Source organism: Eumetopias jubatus, unplaced genomic scaffold (assembly GCF_037043125.1).
Source record: "Eumetopias jubatus isolate StellerSeaLion01/CBP00866 unplaced genomic scaffold, mEumJub1_p1.0 scaffold_5, whole genome shotgun sequence".
Lineage (NCBI taxonomy): Eukaryota > Metazoa > Chordata > Mammalia > Carnivora > Otariidae > Eumetopias > Eumetopias jubatus.
Window position 1 is genome coordinate 27,737,827 of NW_028274811.1, and position 19,485 is coordinate 27,757,311.

Genomic DNA, 19,485 nt, shown 5'->3' on the forward strand with positions numbered 1-19,485 from the left:
AACCTCAAGACCTTTAGAAGACCCTCTCTGGAGATGTGGTCTCCTGTCCTTTCTGTTATAAAAACCCCAGAGCACTTCCCTACCAGCCTCAGCCTTTCATTAGGGTCCAGAGGGAAGAATGGGGTGAGCTACAGGGGTGGGGGTTGTGCCCAGAAAGGGCTGGTCTTGCAGGCTGTGTCTAGGGATAAAAGGCTCTGGGCTTCCAGACCCAGCCAGAACACCTGTGGGGATAGCCTTGCTAGCCAGACCTCTAGACCCACTACCAGTACCCTGAAGGGCCCTGCCTCCCAGAACACTCACTTCTCAGTAGAGTGAGAAGCCTAGGGTGAATTCTCCTTGAACATTGTCTCCCAAGGGTGATCTGACCCTAAGCAAATGAAAGCAGAGCAGCCAACACCCTGAAGGCGGTAATTCTCAAAATAAGGTCCCTGACCCAGCAGCCTCACCTGGAAACTAGTTAGAAATTCATATTCTCAGGCCCAGCCCAGAGCTCCTAAACCAGAAACACCAGGGGTCTGGCCCAGCAAGTGGAATCTTAGAAAGCTTTCCAGGCGATTGTCGTGTACAATAAATTATAAGCGTCACTGTTCTGGGGTGAAGAAGGCATATTATTTCACCTTTTACTTGAATGCCTCCTCTGACAGATATCTCATCACTATTCGTGAGTTGAGCTAGGCTTAGAGGCACATACAAGGATGTTTGCTACAGTATTGCTTGTGATGGTAATAATCTGGAAACAGTGTGAATAGATATTCATCAGTCACAAAATAATTAACCTACAGAAATACACACTTGGGAATACTAAACTGTGGTTGTGAAAGAATGAGGGGGGTTTATATACATTGATGTGCAATGATACAAATATAGAGATCTTCAAGAGGTACTGTTAATGGGAAAGGACGTTGCTAAATAATACACAGAACTCAGATTTATGGCTTTGGTTTTTTTTTTAAAGTACACCTATCTACCCCTGTATCTGTACACATACAAATGAAGATGCATTGAACGGACTGGAAGAAGACCCACCCAAAATATACCCCTCAGGTAGGATCCTGAGATAGGAAAGCTTTAGCTTTAACCATGTTTTTTCCCCCAATGTCTGCATTATTTACATCATTAGAAATCAATTTTAAAGAACGAATAAAAACTTTGAGAGGTGCCTGGCTGGCTCAGTCGGTAGAACATGTGACTCTTGATCTCCGGGCCCTGAGTTCAAGCCCCATGATGAGCAGAGAGCTTACTTTAAAAAAAAAAAATTTTTTTTAAACTTGAAATTAAATCTAATTTGAAAAAGGAAGTCAAGCCAAGCAGCAAGCATGCTGCGGTGGGGGTGTCCTGCAACCTGGTGTCAGGCACAGAGCCTGGGTGGGAGTCAGGTGCCAGAGTTCTGGCCCCAGCTCATGAACGCCAGGTCATCCTGAGAAGAGAGAAGTGCTGAGTAGTAGGAGTGGAAGGTAGGAGGTTTTGTTGCCTGAGGGGCTGCTGGTCAGGCCAAGTCAATCTCACCTACAAGGTGTTTGTAGCAGCCTTACCCCCTTCCTCTCTTGGTTCTCTCAAAACCATCCCCATCACTCAGCAGGGGGAAGACCGTTGCTTCCCCTTTCTGAAGAGCATTTGGAGTTTAAAAAAGAAACTAGGGGGGGCGCCTGGGTGGCTCAGTTGGTTAGGCGACTGCTTTCGGCTCAGGTCATGATCCTGGAGTCTCAGGATCGAGTCCCGCATCGGGCTCCCTGCTCAGCAGGGAGTTTGCTTCTCCCTCTGACCCTTCCCCCTCTCATGTGCTCTCTCTCTCTCAAATAAATAAATAAATAAAATTAAAAAAAAAAAAAAGAAACTAGGGAAGAAGGATGCTTACCCCACCCTGCAAGGAATTATGTGCTGACGGAGGGAGCTCCAAGCAGGTAAGCGGAGAGCTGGTATTTGGTAATCCTCACATAAGCTGTGAAAACATCCACCAAGAAGGCTTGTTTTCCATGCAAACCTAGATAGAGCAAACAGAAGAGCCATGGGTGTCATGGTGACTGTCCCCAGAGCCTGGACCCAGGTCCTTGCCCTCTTCTCCAGACCATCTGTAACCTTGCTCAGTGGTGCAACTCCTCCATCCTTCTGTCCTTTCAACAGACCTCAGGACCTTTCACATATTGTACACTTGGCCTGCATGCTCTCTCCCCAGACCCCCATTCACCAAGGTAACTCCTATGCCGGCTTTAGATCTCTGTTGAACTGTCACTTCTTGGGAAGTCCTTCCTGATTCCCCCAGACCAGGTCATTTCCTGCTGAGGTCAGCCCTCATTTTAGTCTCTCTCTCTCTTTTTTTTTTTTTTTGTGTGAGCTCTACGCCCCAGTGTGGGACTCGAACTCATGACCCTGAGAACAAGAGTCCCATGCTCTACCGATTGAGCCAGCCAGGCACCCCAGCTCTCATTTTAGTCTTGGATATCTCTTTTGTATGTTGCACATGTTGCAATGATATGTTTATGTGTGTCTAATGTCTGTGCTATGTCCATTTCCCCATCTCCCCTACTGGACCCTGAGCCTTGGGCAGGTAAGGCTGAGTCAGATTTCCTCACTGCTCTCTCCCAGCACCCCACACAGACTGATACCTGGTGGATTCAGCTCCATGGAAGATCCATGGTGTATGGGAGAGACTCCATGCCCAGAGAATTCTTGCTCTGTGGCAGCCTTCAAAGGACTCAAAACATGCCCTTCCTTCCATCATGGCCACGTACATCTAAGGTGTGAGGCAGAGGACCGGACCGAATAGCCTCTAAGGGTGTCATCTCATCCAAGGACGCAAGGCCATTAGGTAGAGAAGGCTGAAGAGGTGAGAGGCAGGAAAGACAATAAGAGAATCAGGTTGTCTTAAAGAAATGGCAGTTTGCCCACTCAGAGCCCAACTGGGGCTTATATGGGTACCCCACAGTTCTGGGGGAAGGTCTGACTTAATGGCCAGATAACAGTTATTACTAATTAGCACTACCCTTGTAAGTAAGCACTTAAAATGTTTCTTTTTTTTTTTTTAAAGACATCTATTTATTTGAGAGAGAGTACATGTGAAAGCATGAGCAGGGGAAGGGGCAGAGGGAAAGGGAGGGAGAGAATCTCCAGCAGACTCCTTGCTGAGCACAGAGCCCAACATGGAGCTTGATCCCACGACCCTGAGATCATGACCTGAGCCAAAATCAAGAGTTGGATGCTTAACCGACTGAGCCACCCAGCTACACTAAAGTGTTTCTTCTTTTAAGAGATTAAACATTCACCCTTAAACCTCCTTACTTTCCCATTTGCCCAACAAAGCCTTCCTTCCCTGGCATAGGAGGAAAATTTCAGCCTGGTCTGAAAAATGAAAAACTCTATAAGTCCTTTCAATAAACTCTTACTGAACATCTACCATGTGCCAGATGCAGCCTCTACGCTCACAGAGCTTATTCCTCATGAGAGAGGGATCTATGACTCAGCCCCCCGTCCTGTCCTCCCCACACTGTGACTGTACATCCCCATCATGCTGGAGGGCCCATGGACCTTCCTCATCATTGTCATCATCATCATCATCATCATCATCACCAAGACTAACACATAGCACTAACAAATAGCACTTACTAACACTAACTAGCACTAACAAAACGTACTTACTGTGCATGCCACTCTGGTTAAGAGCTTTACACATATTCACTCATTTAATGTTCACAAAACCCTATGAGGCAGGTACTCCCCATTCTACAGATGAGAAAACTGAGGTACAGAGAAAAGCAAGACCTCCCTTTTGCCTTCCCAACACCCATCCAACCCGGGGTGGGGGGTGTGGGGGGCACTGTTTCTCCAGGCTGCTCCAGAAATACTTTCTTAGGAGTTTGGCAAAAATGGAATGTGGGTTGTCTGAGTGTTCCAGCCTTGGCCACAGGTCAGATGTCCAGCTAAAGCTGGAGAAGGACATAAAAGGCATTCCAAGTCTACAGAAATACCCCTGGAAAGAGACCCTTCCCCTTTGGCTCTGCTCCCTAAGTATCGGTGCCACAGGGTGTGTTCCTTATAAAGCAAGCTGCATCAGGGAGCCTGGGGAGCAGGGGGGAAGTGGGCAGTTGTTGCCCCATGCCGTTAGTTCCAGACCTTCGATCCCCTGAGGATGTGAAGGGCACAGAGAAGGCCGTCCGACACACAGCTGCCAAGGCCCTGGTCTGGGCTCCCCCCTCCTTGATGAAACAGGGCTGGGCTGGCCTCCAGACACAGAACCCGGTCAGAGCCCTGGCCTCAGAGGCTGGAGAGCGACATGGGTGGCTCATGCAAAACCCAGCTGTACACACAAGCACAGGAGGGAAATCAACTGGCTATCCCTCGGGGAGGACGACAGGGGTAGGGAAGTGGAGCAGGGCACTTGGCTGAGGGCTGAGAGCTTATGCAGTGGAATGTCCCAGGCAGACAGGGGCCTACTCAGAGCATCACGCAAAGCCCAGGGGGCCAGGGAGGCTGAGGCTTGCTTAGGGACCCCACGTGAAGTGGCAGCGTGTCCTCAGCACATAGAGATCGTTCTGGGAGCAGAGATGAGCTCGGAGAGATGGGAGGCCACCCTGGGCCCTACAGGCCACAGTAGGGACTTTAGATTTACTACACAGGGTGTGCAAGGATAGTCAGCAAAGAAGGTCCATTTGTGATGTGGCATCTAGGAAGGACGGCTCTGGCCACTGTGTGGTCTGTGGCTGGAATGGGGCCAGGGAAGACAGAGAAGAGCATGACGGCACCCCACGAAGGGGGCCAGGGGTCTGCGTTCAAACCGTCACGGAAAGGGTGGGAGGAGGTGACGGACTTGGGAAACACCAAGGAAGAAGGACAGATGACTTGGGGTCCACCCGGGGCAGGGAATGAGTAAGTAGGAAGCCAGAGAGGTGCCTCCAGTGTGTCCGGCCCAGGTGAGCAGGTTGAGGTCGTATTTGCTGAGCCAGGAACCTGGGAGGAGCTGCTTTGGCTTGGGAACCTATTCCATCTCAATCTAGATCAGCTGAACAAACATATACCACAGGCCCACCGTGTGCCTGGCCAGATGTTCCCTTTGTTGACAAAGCCATAGATGAGCTACGTCATTTTTATCCCAGGCTTTCCCAGGTGAGGAGGCTCTGGTCAAGGCATCCGCTGCTGGGACCTTCTGGGCCCCTGACACCCCAGCCTTTCACCCCAAGAAACCCACTCCACAAGAGAGCCCAGAGGCCAGAATAGAAAGAGAGAAATAAAGGCTGTTGTTGACACAAGAGGAAAAACCAGGCTTCCTGTTTGAACTTGGGCAGGTACTGGAAGTTGTGAGTAATGTCGAATCTTGGCCTGCTCTGAAGGCGGTCTGCGGTGGGGGCTTCTCACACTCGCTGTGAAGAGTGGCTTTGAATCACCCACTTGCAGGAGACCTGGGGCCCGCCGCAGGCTTGTATCAGGAGTGCTGCATCCAAGCGGGCAGGCCGCAAGGGAGGCAACTACCTCCTGCAGTCTCGTGTCCTCCGGAAGGACCCGGCGTCAAATGCTAAGGGCTTCTCACATGGGGGTCCCCAGTGCCCTTGGCTCCTTGTGGGCCAGACCATTCCCAGGCCCTTGGAGGCTAGGATTGTCCCCCTTTGCCCCACTTGAGGTTGGACCAGTGCAAGATGCTAAGGGCTTCTCACATGGGGGTCCCCAGTGCCCTTGGCTCCTGTGGGCCAGACCATTCCCAGGCCCTTGGAGGGTAGGATTGTCCCCCTTTGCCCCACTTGAGGTTGGACCAGTGCAAGAGGCCACGGGGGCTCGGGGTCCACTCCAGACCAGGAACAGTGGCCTGCGACACCAGCTCCCTGCGGGACCTGGGGCAGGGTCCGTGGCCTCTCCCATCCCCAGGCCCCTGTCTGGAAAGGGACCTCCCATGGGAGTAAAAACCGCAAGCCATCTACAGAAGCAAAGGACCAGACACTGGGCGAATGCCTTATCTCACTGGGGCCTCACAACATTCCTGCATCACAGACAAGGAAAATCTTTCTATTCTAAAAATGTGCATTTTTTTTAAAAAGCATTTGTCTTTAATTTCTGTTTGTTTTTAAGAAATAAATGGCAAAATATACACACTGTGGAATCTGAATCCCCTATCACAGAGTGTGAATAATGGTCCGGTTGCGGAGCTCCTGAATATACTCTTTGGCGTGGGTGACTGCCATCTTCGGTGCCTCACGTGGAGGTGGGGGGCCTTCCACCAACTTCACAAAATAATGGCAAAAAACCTTCTCCATGATCCCAAAGCGACTTCTGCCATGGTATCAGATGCGTTTCTGGTACTGGCCTCGCCCTGAGGTCGACTCAGCTATATATAAATTGGATCTGAATTCCACATTGTGGTCTCTCACTGCCATATCTTGTGCTTCTAAGAGAATCTCTTTAATTATTTGGGCTCCCTTTTTGTCACTGAATTCCAGTCGAGCCAAAGCCTAGTCAATGGACATTCCTCGTATCAATTTTGCCAAATACCACATCTTATCTTTGCTGTATTTTATTTGCCTTCGACAATGGTAGATTTCTGCTGGTCTCCGAGGGTCTCCAGGCAATTGTGGAGGATAAACAATTTTATTCTTCTTTTCCCATCTTCGAGAAATGTCCAGAGACCCACTTGTGTGGATAGGTGATTGAGGTAAAACATTATGAGATGAAAGAAGCCCTAAGGCCAGCTTCCCCCTCAGATTCTGCATCCTTAATGCACCCATACGTTCCAATATTGCCGCCGCCATCTTTCTCCCTCCCTCTCTAAAACGTGCATATTTTTTAATGTTACTGAGGTATACCTGAAGTATACGAAACTATACATATTTAAAGTATACAATTAAGTTCTGACATGTTTACACTCATGCAGTCATTGCCACAATCAACATAATGAACGTTCCCATCTTCCTCACGTTTTCCACGCCTCTTTGCAATCCACTCCTACCTCCTTCCACCTCTATCCCAGACTACCTGAACTGCTTGCTGACAATATAGATTCCTTTACATTTCCTACAGTTTTTTTTTTTTTAATTTTTAGAGATTTTATTTACTTACTTGAGAGAGAGACAGAGCGAGAGCGCGCGCACAAGCCGGGGGAGGGGGGCAGAAGGAGAGAGAGAAGCAGACTCCCTGCTAAGTGGGAAGCCTGATGCGGGACTCGATCCCAGGACCCTGAGATCATGACCCGAGCCAAAGCCAAACGCTTAACTGACTGAGCCACCCAGGTACCACTCCTATAGTTTTATATAAATCTAGTCGTATAGTATGTACTCTCTTTGGGTTTTCTCATTCGACAGAATTGTGAAATTTACCCACGTTGTTGCCTATGTTGCCTGTATCAGTAGTTCACTCATTTTATTGCTGAGTAGCATTCCATGATATGGATGTACCACAATGTATTCATCCAGTTACTTACTGGTAGATATTTGGGTTGTTTCCAGTTTCCAGCTATCACAAAATAAATCGCTCTAAGCATTTGAGTATAAGTTATTATGTGCGTATGTTTTCATTTCTCTTTCATTTCTCTTCGAAAAGTGGTTTTACAGTCCTATCAACAGTACGGTAGATTCACATCCTCAACAATACCCAGTATGGTCAGTTTTGGGGTGTGTTTTTTTTTCAGTTCTGATGGATATGGTAGTGGTACCTCACTGTGGTTATAATTTGCATTTCCCTGGTGACTAATGATGCTGAGCATCTTTTCATGTGCTTATCAGCCATTTATATATTTTCTTTCGTGAAGTGCCTTTACAAATATTAACATCTTGGAAACTGAGGCGATCTTACAGTTGATGGCTTACTATAGTTTAACTAGCAGGGAGCATTTTTTCCTTTCTTGGTGGGACATAAAATATGACACACCTTATGATGGACTGAGTCTTAGATTCATGAAATACATGAAGTCACTTGCCCTGGGTCACACAGTGGTTGGGAAACAGAGTGTCTAACCCTGACCCCGTGCTTTTAAACAGCACATTATTCTCTCCAGTTAGAAGAGTCGGGATCCAGTGTTGGTCAGTGTGAGAAAAACAAAATGGGGCATCCACTACACTACTATGCTCTAAATGCTAGGCCCCAGAGCCCTGGAACATTCAGTGGCCTGGCCCTGTGGGACCCACTGGAAAGAGAAGCAGCCCCCAGGGGTATAGGCCCCAGCTGGTCTTGGCATCCTGCTGCGCAGCAATTCTTCACTATCCGAGCTTTCAGCTGGCAAGGAGTTACCAAGACCACGTGCCAGGCAGGCGTGTAGAGTGGATATAGTGCTGAACAGGATGCAGCCTCTGACCTGTAGGACTCTGTGCCCAGAGAGGGAGTCAAGAGAGACCCATGGAATACACACTGTGCAGAGGCTGGAAGCACTCAGAAGAAGGAGGGGTGGTCCCTAAGTGGTTTGTGAACAGGATAAAGTCACTGCTGTATGGTACCTAAGGGTCCTGAGTGGCCCTTTTAGGTCATAAGTTTCAATTCCTGGTTCCAGCCCTTATCAGCTGTGTGACCTCGGGCATGCATGTGGCTTAACCTTCTGAACCTCAGTTTCCCCCCTTGCAAAATGAGGGATAAACAATGTGACAGTGGATACTTCTATTTCTTTTACAAATGAATAAACAAGATTAAATAAGAAAATGTAGGTAGAGTACTTGGCTCAAAGGAGGGCTCTTTGGTGTGGGCTTTAAGGATAGCTAGGAATTCACCTGGGAAGAGGAATGAGGGACTCCCCGGAGGGGAAACCTGTGTGATCCAAGGCAGAGCGCATGGACACACTGGAAAGGGAATGAGGTGGGAAGAGTCTCCAGGAGCAGTGATTTCTCTGCCTCTGCCTTGGAAAGACCTTCACAGCCACCTCAGAGAGCATCTCCTGAAATGCAGCCAGGTATTGTGTGCGTGGCTGAGGGCCCCGCAGTAGAGCTGCACATCGCAAGGAGGCTCAGAGGGCCAGGCACTCTAAGCTGAATCCAGAAGCCCTGGCCCGCATCTCAGTCCCTCCAGGGATCCCTTCCCAAAGTGTTGCCCCGGAGACGGTCCAGAAACCCCCACACGTCTGCTCATGTCCTGGCCAGCCACCAGCTTGCCAGACTTCCTATGGCTAGCCACTTAATCTTTCTGCACCTCAATTTCCTCATCTCTCAAATGGTGATAAGAAAAGATGGCATGCCTGCCTGCCCATCACACAGAGCTGTGGCTGAGATCAAATGAGCTGCTGAAAGATATGCAAAAGCACCTTGAAGCCAATAAGATGCTCTGCTTATGCAAATCCAGGGCAGTTCGCAGAATCACATCACCAACTGCCATGCCAGGCAAGGACACTGGACAGCTTTTCCTGGGACACCTGTGCTCTCCTGACCAAGAAAGCACAGCTCAGAGAGGGAAAGTAACTCACCTAAAGTCACACAGCTGGTAAGCCAGAGTCAAGCCTCAGTTTGATTCAAGCCAGGTTGAATCCCTCTGCCTCACGGGCCAAGGGTCTCTGTGGTCTCTGGTGGGGTCCCTGGGCACAAGGCAAAACTAAAGATGAAGTTGGGAGCCAAGATGGTCTCTCCTAACAGACCTGGGGAGCCACTGATTCCATGCAAAGTTTAGAGGTTTTTGAAAATGCCTGGTCTCTGCAGACACAATTACGGGACCTCCCCTGAAAATCCCTTCCCTTGGCCTTGGGGTATTTTCTGCAGTCGTTGCCCTAGTTACACTTACTTCATCTGTAAAATGGGCATACATAATACTACACTTATTGGGGTTTGTGCTGTTCATCATACTGATATCAACCGTCTCCGTGGGACGGGAGAGGAGATAAGGGACATGAAGTTGCTTTGAAAAACCAACCAACATTTACACAAGACAACGGTCTGTTTTTATTGTGACATAATGACTCCCAGTGTGGGCAGCCCTTGATAGATTCCAAATATTGATGAACTAACAGAAGAGGTCAAATCAAATGGCAGGAGATGCCGTGGCTGATGAATCCAGAACCCTGGGACCTCCGCAGGAGAACGCAGACGTTCCCAAACCCTCTGGGCTTAACATCAGCCTCACAGAATCTTGGCAATTTAAGAAAATTGATGAGCACAAATGCACAGATTCTTGGCAACTCTTGTGGAGGGGAAACAGCTCTTTCTAGGACTTGCCCCCTGCCCCGTTTCTCCTCTCATAAAATTCCCTCCTGATCAGCGCCTGATTCTTTTCTTTTCTCTCTTTCTTTTTTCCTTTCTTTCTTTCTTTCTGCATCATTACAGCACAGGGAGCAGAGAGGAGAAATCAGACTCAGCACATTCCTATCCCTTATTCTCATAAGTTCAGGCACCTGATTTTCCCTTGTGACGCGCATCCTAATGGCGAGCATGAGGTACAGTGAGTGGTTTTGAAGCCAGCTCCTTATCATGGAGCGTTATCTGAGCCATCAAAGTACACTTTAAGAAAAAAAAAAAAAGCAGTTTCACCATCAAACTCGAAGGTTTGACTGTTAAAAGGAAGAGCCAGGACAAAGCGACCACAACTTTTATCGCGCATTTATGAGGGCGGCGTGCGGTGGGAATACTATATATTTTGGGCCTGCTGCTGAGAATACCTCCATGGCCTTTGAACAAAACACAAACCATGCTATGGAAATTGCCGGTAATTGTCTTTACCTACAGTTTCAGAGGGCGCACACCCGGCCTTGCGGTTGCGGGCGCCGTTTCATGCTGGGGTTCGCGTCCCCGGCTCTGCTTGGCACAAAGAGAGTGGAACAGATCAGGGTCTCAGATCTGTGCGCACCTGTGGTCGCTGCAAAGAGGCGAGGCAGACTGCCGCCAGATAAGGCAACAATGGAAAGTTTCTCACCCGAAAGTCTGAGGAAGAGCCGGGAGGCCTGGGCGCCTCGGGGAGAGTCATCTGCCCCCAGAAACAAGGACCGAGGAGGGGAGCCAGCCCCCAGAGCCCAGCCCCCTCGCTCCCAGGAACCACCCCCCCCACCCCACCCCCAACATGCACTCTTCATTTTCTTGCATGGTTTCTTCAACATCAACACTGAGGGATTCCTTCTCCCTTTGAAAGGCAATACCTGCCTTCATCTATCGATGGTTCTCCTTGAAGAAAATAAACGGAGCAAACAGAACTTTGAAGATCAGAGATTTGTTTTTCGACAAGCATGCACGCTCTATAGACACGCCCTTCGTTCACAGTAGAGGTACCCCAGGGCGTCCCTCGAGCGTGGATTCCGGCAGGGCAGGCCTGCCGCCAGAGGCCACTCCATGGCTGTCCACAGAGGTCCTCTGGCCTGTTTACTCAGCCCACAGGCAGTTCCAGAGCGGCCCCTTTCGGTGTGGCCCCACAACTCCTGAGCTTCCGGGCTTTCTGAGGGTCAGGGGGGCCCCCTGGCCTGTGACCCCGTCAACGCCAAGGCAAGTCTGGGTGGGACACCTGGGAGGCGGCTGACCATGGGCACGGGGACCTTCGGGGGAAAGTGCATTGGAGAGAAGAGGTAGCCTGGGGAGGGCAGTGAGGTTCACGCTCGGTCATTTCCATTTGCTTCTGCTTTTGCTTTCTTACCCTTTTGTATTGCAAGAAGTAACATAAATAATCAGAAAAGGACATAAAGCATAAATGTATAGCATGAGGAATTTGAGCGAACGCTCCTGGAGCAGCTCTGGGATCAAGAATTAGAAGGTGGCCTGTGCGCCCCTTGCCCCGCCCCACCCCTTCCCCTCTCTCCTCACCACAGCTCACCACTCTATCCCAACTTTCAGGGCAATCCCTTCCAACTTGAGTTTTGCCCCCTGAGCTTACCTCCTCTAACACCGTAGAAGGTGTTGCCTGATTTTGAACTCCATGTGAAGGGAATCAACAATACCTATTCTTTCAGCTTCCTTCGTTCGACACCACGTGTTTCAGATCCAACCGTGCTGATGGGTGTCGCTTTGGTTCATGGATCGTCACGGCAGCCAGCCTCCTGGCCTACTTGGCTGCACTGCCTCTTGATGTGCAACAAGCAGTGCCTGGGGGAGCTCAGAGTCCTCACTCCCTTGAACTAGCCTGCGGCGCCAGCCTCCCACAGGCTGTGGGGGTTCGCCCAGGCTCGGTTGTCTCGAGCTGGCCTCGCTTGCTGGGGACAGGCGAGGACCAAGAGCAGTGGGCTCCCAAGCTTCCTCCACAGAGCTTCCCCTGGGGGCACCCTGGAGGCTGCGAGGACTCACAACAGAGTTTCGCCCAGCGTCGGCACAGGCGCCTGGCAAGGACAGTGATCCACGGCTGCGCTGCCACCTCTGAAAACCAGCTGGGCACTGGAAACAAACAATAAACCCAAGCACATCCCAAATGAGAAGCAGGTGGCTTCCTGGGACCAGATTTCTTAACATTCCATCCTCTTGGTTTACCCCTTCTCCAATGTGGTTCCCATTTGAAGGAGTCTGAGCCTTTGGAGCCCAGAACCCATATGAAAAATGATATAAATTATAGCTCACCATCCCAGCCTGGCTGTTTGGGAGTTTGGCATAAACATTAAGGAAGGGCCACCCTGATTATAAGGTAGAGACGCTGGGGAGGGCCGGGCAGCCCCCCAACATGCGTTTCTCTGTTCCCCTCTTGGTGCAGGGCTTAGCCAGTTCACCTTGCCCAGGGTTCTTTGAAAATGAGGCTCCGTAGGAGTTAGCGAGGCAGGCTCTGAGGTGCTAGGAGCATGGACAGGCCACCTCCTGTCTCCTGCCCTGCCATGCCTCCCCTCACACCCCATGTTCAGGCCCCGCTAATTCCTCCCTCCCTGCCTTCGCCCACATAGTCCTCCCACCTACCCCAGGGTAACCCTCCCACACCCCGGGAGCTATTCTAATTCTCCACGGACTATTCCTGGACATTTGGTTCAGAGACCCGCTGATGTCCTGCTCCCAAACTCCGGGCGCTCCTCCTCCTCCTCCGAACCACACCAATTAGCCCTGATTGCAGAATACATGCATTGTTCTCTAACGGTTTCATGTGTGCAAGTCCCAAATCCCCAGATGGGAGTGGCGGTGGGGGCGGACATTGGCCAAGCCTCTGCTCCCCTCTGTGCCCCAGCGTTCCCATCTCGGAAGGAAAGAGCCCCCCGCGGCCCCCCACGCAGTGTGTGGCCTAGGGGCTCTGGTCTTCAGGAAAGCTATGGGATTGATGATGGACTATCCTCCCATCCTCAGCCTCCACCCTCGGGCCCTCTGCCAGGAAACCCACTCCCACCAAGCCTCAGCTCAAGGTGGGAGCCCTGGGCCTCCACCCCCAGCCCCACCCCCTGCCACTGAAAGGCAGCACTGGGGCAAACATCCTTAACCACCAAGTACTTCTAAAAATACGGTGTTTTTGTCAGAGAGCAACCTTCCACTTCCTTCAGACTTTGATCCCCATGCAACCCACAGAGGAGAAGACACACTTACAATAACAGTTTACAACTTTCATCTCCCTTTGGGGGCTACCTCTCAAGGGCTTTGAACCCCCAACTGGGTGGTGGTACCCCGTGGTCCTTCTGAGCATGCTCAGATCCATCTGCCCTTGGCTCGGGGATGGGAGACTAACACATCTGTCCCCTGGGTGGGTCTGTGCTCGGGGAGAAAACTCCAGGACAGACAGGCTGCTGGGCACAAATTGGCCATGGAAACTTATGCAAGTTTATAAGGCCCTTTACTGTCTAAAATCTAGAGAGAACATTCATGCTAGGATAGGTTGAAATAAATAAGCGCTCAAGTACATAAATGGGCTGGAAAAAAAGAATGGGGAGGTTGACGCTAGCACAGTGTTCGAACAGAAGTAGACACTCCATAAATATTTGTTAGACTTTCAGGGAATATTCCTGACTGGAGAGATCGGGAACATTCTTCCCACAGTCTTGTAGGCAGGGGCTGGGAAGGACGCTGATAGGGGGCCTGGAGAAGTAGGGGTTTCCTGGCCACAGGAACAGCATGGGCAAAGGCTCAGCCACGTACTGAACAGGCGAAGTGCAAATTCACGCCATATCTGGCTGAAAGAGAGCTATGAAAACTCTTCCACGAGCTCTACAGAAACACGAGCGGTTGCTACTCTGCAGAAAGCACAGGATGAAATGAAAGAACCGTAATAAAAACGATCATCTATGAGCACCAGCTGTATGCCAGGCGCCATTCTGAGCCCTGAACACCAGGTCTCTGCCGCAGACCTCAGATGTCATTGATCACGTTTATTTTTCCTTGAGGGGAACAGCCTCAGAGAGGAAATGTCCTTTGGCCCCAGGTCAGCGGCAGAGCTGGATTTGAAGCCAGGCAGCCTGGCTCCTGGTTGATAAGGCCCGGCAGACTCTGCCTGAGGCCTCAATGCTTCTGGCTGATTCTGTGCCTGCTGACCAAGACCCTGGCCTTCCTGCTCAGTCGGGTACCCAGGGAATGACCCCAGCGCCCATTTACTCACGCCTCCTAAAGGCCAAGCACTCTCTGCTCGTGACTTCATTTAGTCGCCCACCAACCTTTGAAGTAAGTGCAGCATTTAATTATAAAATCAGGCAGGGAAGCCGAGGTGCAGAGAGGCTAACTCACACAGTTAGCAAATGACAGAGTGGGGATTTGAATGCAGATCCATCTGACCCCAAATTCCGTGCCCCTAACTTCTCTGCAGCCTCTCTGGGTTTCACCTCCTGCCTGGGAATTCCAGACTGTGAGTAATTCAAACATGTCTGAAAAAGTCAAAATCACTATAATTTCCTAAAGACTTTAATGGAGGCAGAACATCTCACTTCAAAACAGAGAATTTATCAGCAAAACTGCCAAGGGGGCCTCTGAGTCACCGTCTTGGGCTTCTCTGTGTTTTGGAGAGGGAGCTGTGTGTAGAAGCCTCCAGCACAGGGGCCGGGCTTAGAAAACCAACGTTGGGTTCTGGCTTAGTCTCTCACATGCTTTTCAAACCTGGGGTCATGCCTTGACCTTTCCGGATGTGTGTCCTCAACTAGAAGACGTATGGGTCTTTCGGGGGTGATCTCCAGCACTGACTTTAGAGCTCATAAAGCGTGTCTGTTCCCCTCACCAATCCCCACCCCGCCCCCCCCCCCCCATGGAAGGAACAGAGGTGCTATACCAAAGCACAGACCTACAGTTCAGTCAATTCACTCTGGGCCTTAGGTTATCAGAGATGTCCATGCGCATCTTCTTTCCTGGTTGTAGCCTCTGCATCTTCTCAGGGACCAGCAGAACTGGTGGAATTTCCCAGTTGGCTAGTTCACAGATTTGACCCAGTCCTGCCAAAGCCACTCGCAGCCAAGGCCTCTTTCAAGCTCACGCGCAATCATCCTTCCAGGGAATAATGGTGATTTATGGATTCCCGACCCTGAGTCATATATCTGCTAGCAATCTGCTGTGTTTGGGAATGGCAGCTGCCCCGGCCCCTGGCAAACCTGAAGGCGTGTGTGAGTCATCGAAGCACAGGTGCACCTCACTCAATAGAGCTGGATATGGTCCTGCAAAGTTAGATGTGAATGCAGCCTGCTTCAAATGCCCTAGGGGAAGCTATTCCCCTCTGCGGTGGGTAAGACCACTGCCTATTCTTAAGCAGGTGGGGGCTTCCATGTATTGAGAGCACCAAGGTAGGGTGAGGAAGATGTACCCCGGGACAAGGCTGACCCATACGCATGTGTGTCTGTCCCCAGCACAGCCACGCGGGTCCCTTGTGAGCAGTACCCACAGAACCATGCCGTGGTAGCTCTGCGTGTGAGCACAGTGTGTCCGTGGGGAGACGGGCCAGGCTGGCCTTAGACAAGGCAGAGCTGAGAATCCCATATAAGCCCGAGCCCTACAGGCCTGTAATTGCCCCGAGGGCCTGAGCAGGTCTCCCAGATGGGACTTCATTCCAGAATTCCCATCAATGCCCCTCACATCAGGCTCAGAGCCCTGGGGTGGGCAGGGGAGCATAGACCTCTGTGCAGGGCAGAGACCTGCGCCCACAGAGTTCTAGGTAGAGTCGGGGCAAGGACCCTCTGCCCAGTCTTCCCCTGAGGGAGAGACGGCTGCCGGGCCACAACCCTCCAGAGACGGATAGAAAGTAGCCACAGTAGCCCCTCTCTCCTGCTGGCCACTCCCTATTCTGGGAAACACTGTGGGAAACCTTTAAACGTTCCCCCAGCTGGAATCCCTTGCCTCATCTGAGAGTAACTGTTCCTTTCCTCCAAGCCCACTGAGGTGCCCCGTAGACTGGGGCTGTGTGATCCCAGACCACGGGGGCCAGCCGGGCTGTGGGTGGGGCTGCAGCTGCCAAGCTGCTTGGTTTGACCTGAGCCAAAGGCAGACGCCCGACGACTGAGCCACCCAGGCACCCCCGAGCTACTTGGTTTAAAAACGAATTCCCCGGGGCTGGGCACCACCTCATCCCAGCAAGCATGAAGCGTTTCCCGTAGGAGCTCTTGGAGTCTCCCTGCAGGGATGCAAGGGTGCAAATCCCAGCCTGCTCTGGGCCTCGACCTCCAAACTGCCTACCTGGGCAAGGGGGGGGAGCCCTTAACATATAGCTAGCCCACCTCTCCTCTTTTCTTAACAGGGTCCCACAGGCTCAGGTCCTGGAAGAGTGATAGAGCTTTTCCTAGTCCAAGCACCGCGGTCAAAGCTGTAGGACTGAAAGACATGAAAGGGGGGCCGCTGCCCCTGCGTTCCCCACAGAGAGGCCCCTGTCCCCACGCTCTAAGGCCAGTGGACACAGTGGGAGGGAGCTGCTCCAGGCCCCACCGCTTCCTTGTCCAGGGCCGAGCACAGAGTGATGGGGCCTCCCAAGGCCACGGCTGGGTTCCTGCCCAGGCCGGCAATGGCTGTGCAACCCAAGGCAATGCCTTCAGTTTTAACCAAGAGCTCTGGGGTTTCCTTTACACAGGCTGCAGCAACCAGGAGGAGCCCCATTTGGGGGCATTAGTTCTTCTAGGAGTCTCGCCCCCTTGTCCAGCATTTCAAAGGTGTTCACAGAACAGTGATGGACGTGCCACGTAAAAATGTACTGTAGTCAAAAAAACACAAAAAAACTGTACTGTAGTCAAATACAATTGGAAAATTTCAGCTTAAATAAAACCAAATGGGTTTCTTCTGAGCAGAACATCTCAGAGATTTTATTTGACGTGCGAATATGCTTCTCAAAAATCTAAGAACGGAGTAAGCTGTATCCGCGGATTGCTTCTGACCTTTTTCTCTTGGACTTTATCACAGGACTGGGGTTTACTGAAATCATCGGGGGACGTGCTTCTATACCTGATGTTGCCACCCCCTCCCCGCTCTCCCAGGGCCCACTTGCTGCACGCAGCTGTTCACGCTGAAATTGATTAAAATTAAACATAATTGAAAATGCACCTCCTCAGTCACACCAGCCCCATTTTAAGTGCTCAGAAGGCACGTGTGGCTGGTAAGAGACCACCAGCGAACATTTCCATCAATGCAGAAAGTTCTTTCTGACAGTGCCGATGAGAGTCGCAGAGAGCCCAAGAGACAAGCCCAGAGCTACACAGGAATTCTAGGAAAGACGCAGAGTAACTCTGGCCTTCTGCCCCGGCCAGGGAGTCTGACCACCAGCCTTCCTTGAGCCATACACAGCCACAGGGCACCAGCTACTGAGTCAGACTCTCCCCAGGTGGAACAGAGGCTTTTCCCTGGGACTTCAGCGGGGAGCATGCTTCCTGTCTCCAGGGCCTGACTCCCACACTCTGGTTCCTTCCCAGGCCCTCCCAGGCCTCACTGGCTGACTGGGGAAAGAGCCACTGCACTCCCTGTCCCCCTCCATGCCCGTGCTCCCCAGAAGAGCACCAGTCCCAAGCGGCCCTCACTCTCCAGGCCGGGTGACGAGGCGCCTAAAATGTTGCCTCTGCCTCGAGCCCTGAGCCCAGGCCCGAGGTCTATGGCTCAACGGAGCAGCCCTAGCTTCAGGATTTGAGGCAGGTTCTGGAAGCTGCTTCTGCCAGGGCTCTCAGCATTATGAAATCCCTAGTCTGGGGGCTGAGCAAGAAGGTGGGGAGATGGGGGGCGGGGGTTGTGGGCCGTTTGTCTCTCCTTCATCCCAGCGACCAAGGATCCTCTGTTTCCATGCCCCTGCCTTCCTCCGAGCAGATGCCACAGGCCTCCCTCCATGCTGGCTATTTGGGAAACACAGAAAAGGGGTCTGGCTTCCCTATGGAATCCCAGACTCCTTGCTGTCCAGGCCAGTCCTGCTCTGAGACTGGTGAGCTGGTGAGCTGTTTTGGGGGTTGGCCTCTAGCAAGGCTGTGCCAAAGACCCCTGTCCACTGCTTCCTCCGCACAGCTGGGAATGGGCCCAGGCACCACTGGGCTTCTGCTGAGGAATACTCTGGACCCAAGGATTGGACCAGCTGCCCCTACTCGTCAGCTCTCTGCAGACTTGGGCCACACACAATGCCCAGAGCAGCGGTCAGATCTACTCAGTCTACCCAGGCCCTTTCTGCCTGTCCTCAGATCTCAAAGCTCCCCTAAAGCTTCTGCCCTGCCCCAGGAAAAACGATCCCAGGCACTCCTCTCCAGGTGAACTGGCTAGGCTGGGAAGCTAATCTCTGTAGGAAGCCAAGCCCGCAACAACAGAGACACTCCGTGTGGCTGTCCTGTTCTGCCAAGATGTAGGTCGATGCACCCATGAATATAAAACTTGCCCTGCCCAGAACTAGGGGCTCCGGAAGTTAGAGGGCCTGCCCAGTAACAGGAAAGCAGAGACCAGTTCTGGCTGCCCATAGCTTGCTTGAATGGGGCCCAATAGGGCCACCATGTCACAGAACTCCAGGGGGCACCATTCACACCAGAGTCCATGTCAGTGACACTCCTGGAGTTGTGCCTCGGACAGCGGCCCTGGGAGCAGGAGTGGCTGTTTCAGCCTCCAGTCCAGCCTTAGAGTGGGCAGTCCCAGGGCCCCGTCCCAGGGCCTCACCCAGGTCCTCAATGAGCCCATAGCAGAGGATCAGGGGCGGGGCGCCGGACTGGAACCTCAGGGCTCTGCGGCCCTTTCTCTAAAAATCCATTCCAGAGATACAGAGAGAGAGAGAGAGCATGAGCAGGGAGAGAGGCAGAGGGAGAGGGAGAAGCAGGCTCCCCACCGAGCAGGGATCCCGATGCGGGGCTCGATCCCAGGACCCTGGGATCACGACCCGAGCCGAAGTCATCGGCATATTCCTATAGTTCGAATAAGCACTCTTACAGACTCGTGAGAAGTCTACCGACCCCCGCAAAATGGGCAGAGGACACAGAGGCGGCACGGATAAGGAATTGAAAAATCAGCTCTTAAACACACGAGAAGGTTCTTACCTTCAGTACAATGAGAGAAATGTAAAAACAACACAATGCCATCTGTCTCCTATCAGAACCGAAAAGACTAAGACATGTTATAAAACCAAGTGTTGAGGGGCACTTGGGTGGCTCTGTCGGTTAAGCATCTGCCTTCGGCCCACGTCATGACCCTGGGGTCGGTCCTGGGATAGAGTCCTGCATTTGGGGTCCCCACTCAACAGGGGAGCCTGCTTCTCCCTCTCCCTCTGCCCCTCCCCCTGCTCGGGCTCTCTCTCCCTCTCTCTCTCTTTCTT

At 51.7% G+C, this 19,485-nt stretch overlaps 1 pseudogene; it reads right to left on the reverse strand.

Moving 5' to 3' along the window:
- Positions 1-6,082: 6,082 nt before the first annotated feature.
- On the reverse strand, positions 6,083-6,728 carry LOC114209597 (large ribosomal subunit protein uL22m pseudogene; annotated as a pseudogene).
- Between the last annotated feature and the right edge of the window lie 12,757 nt (positions 6,729-19,485).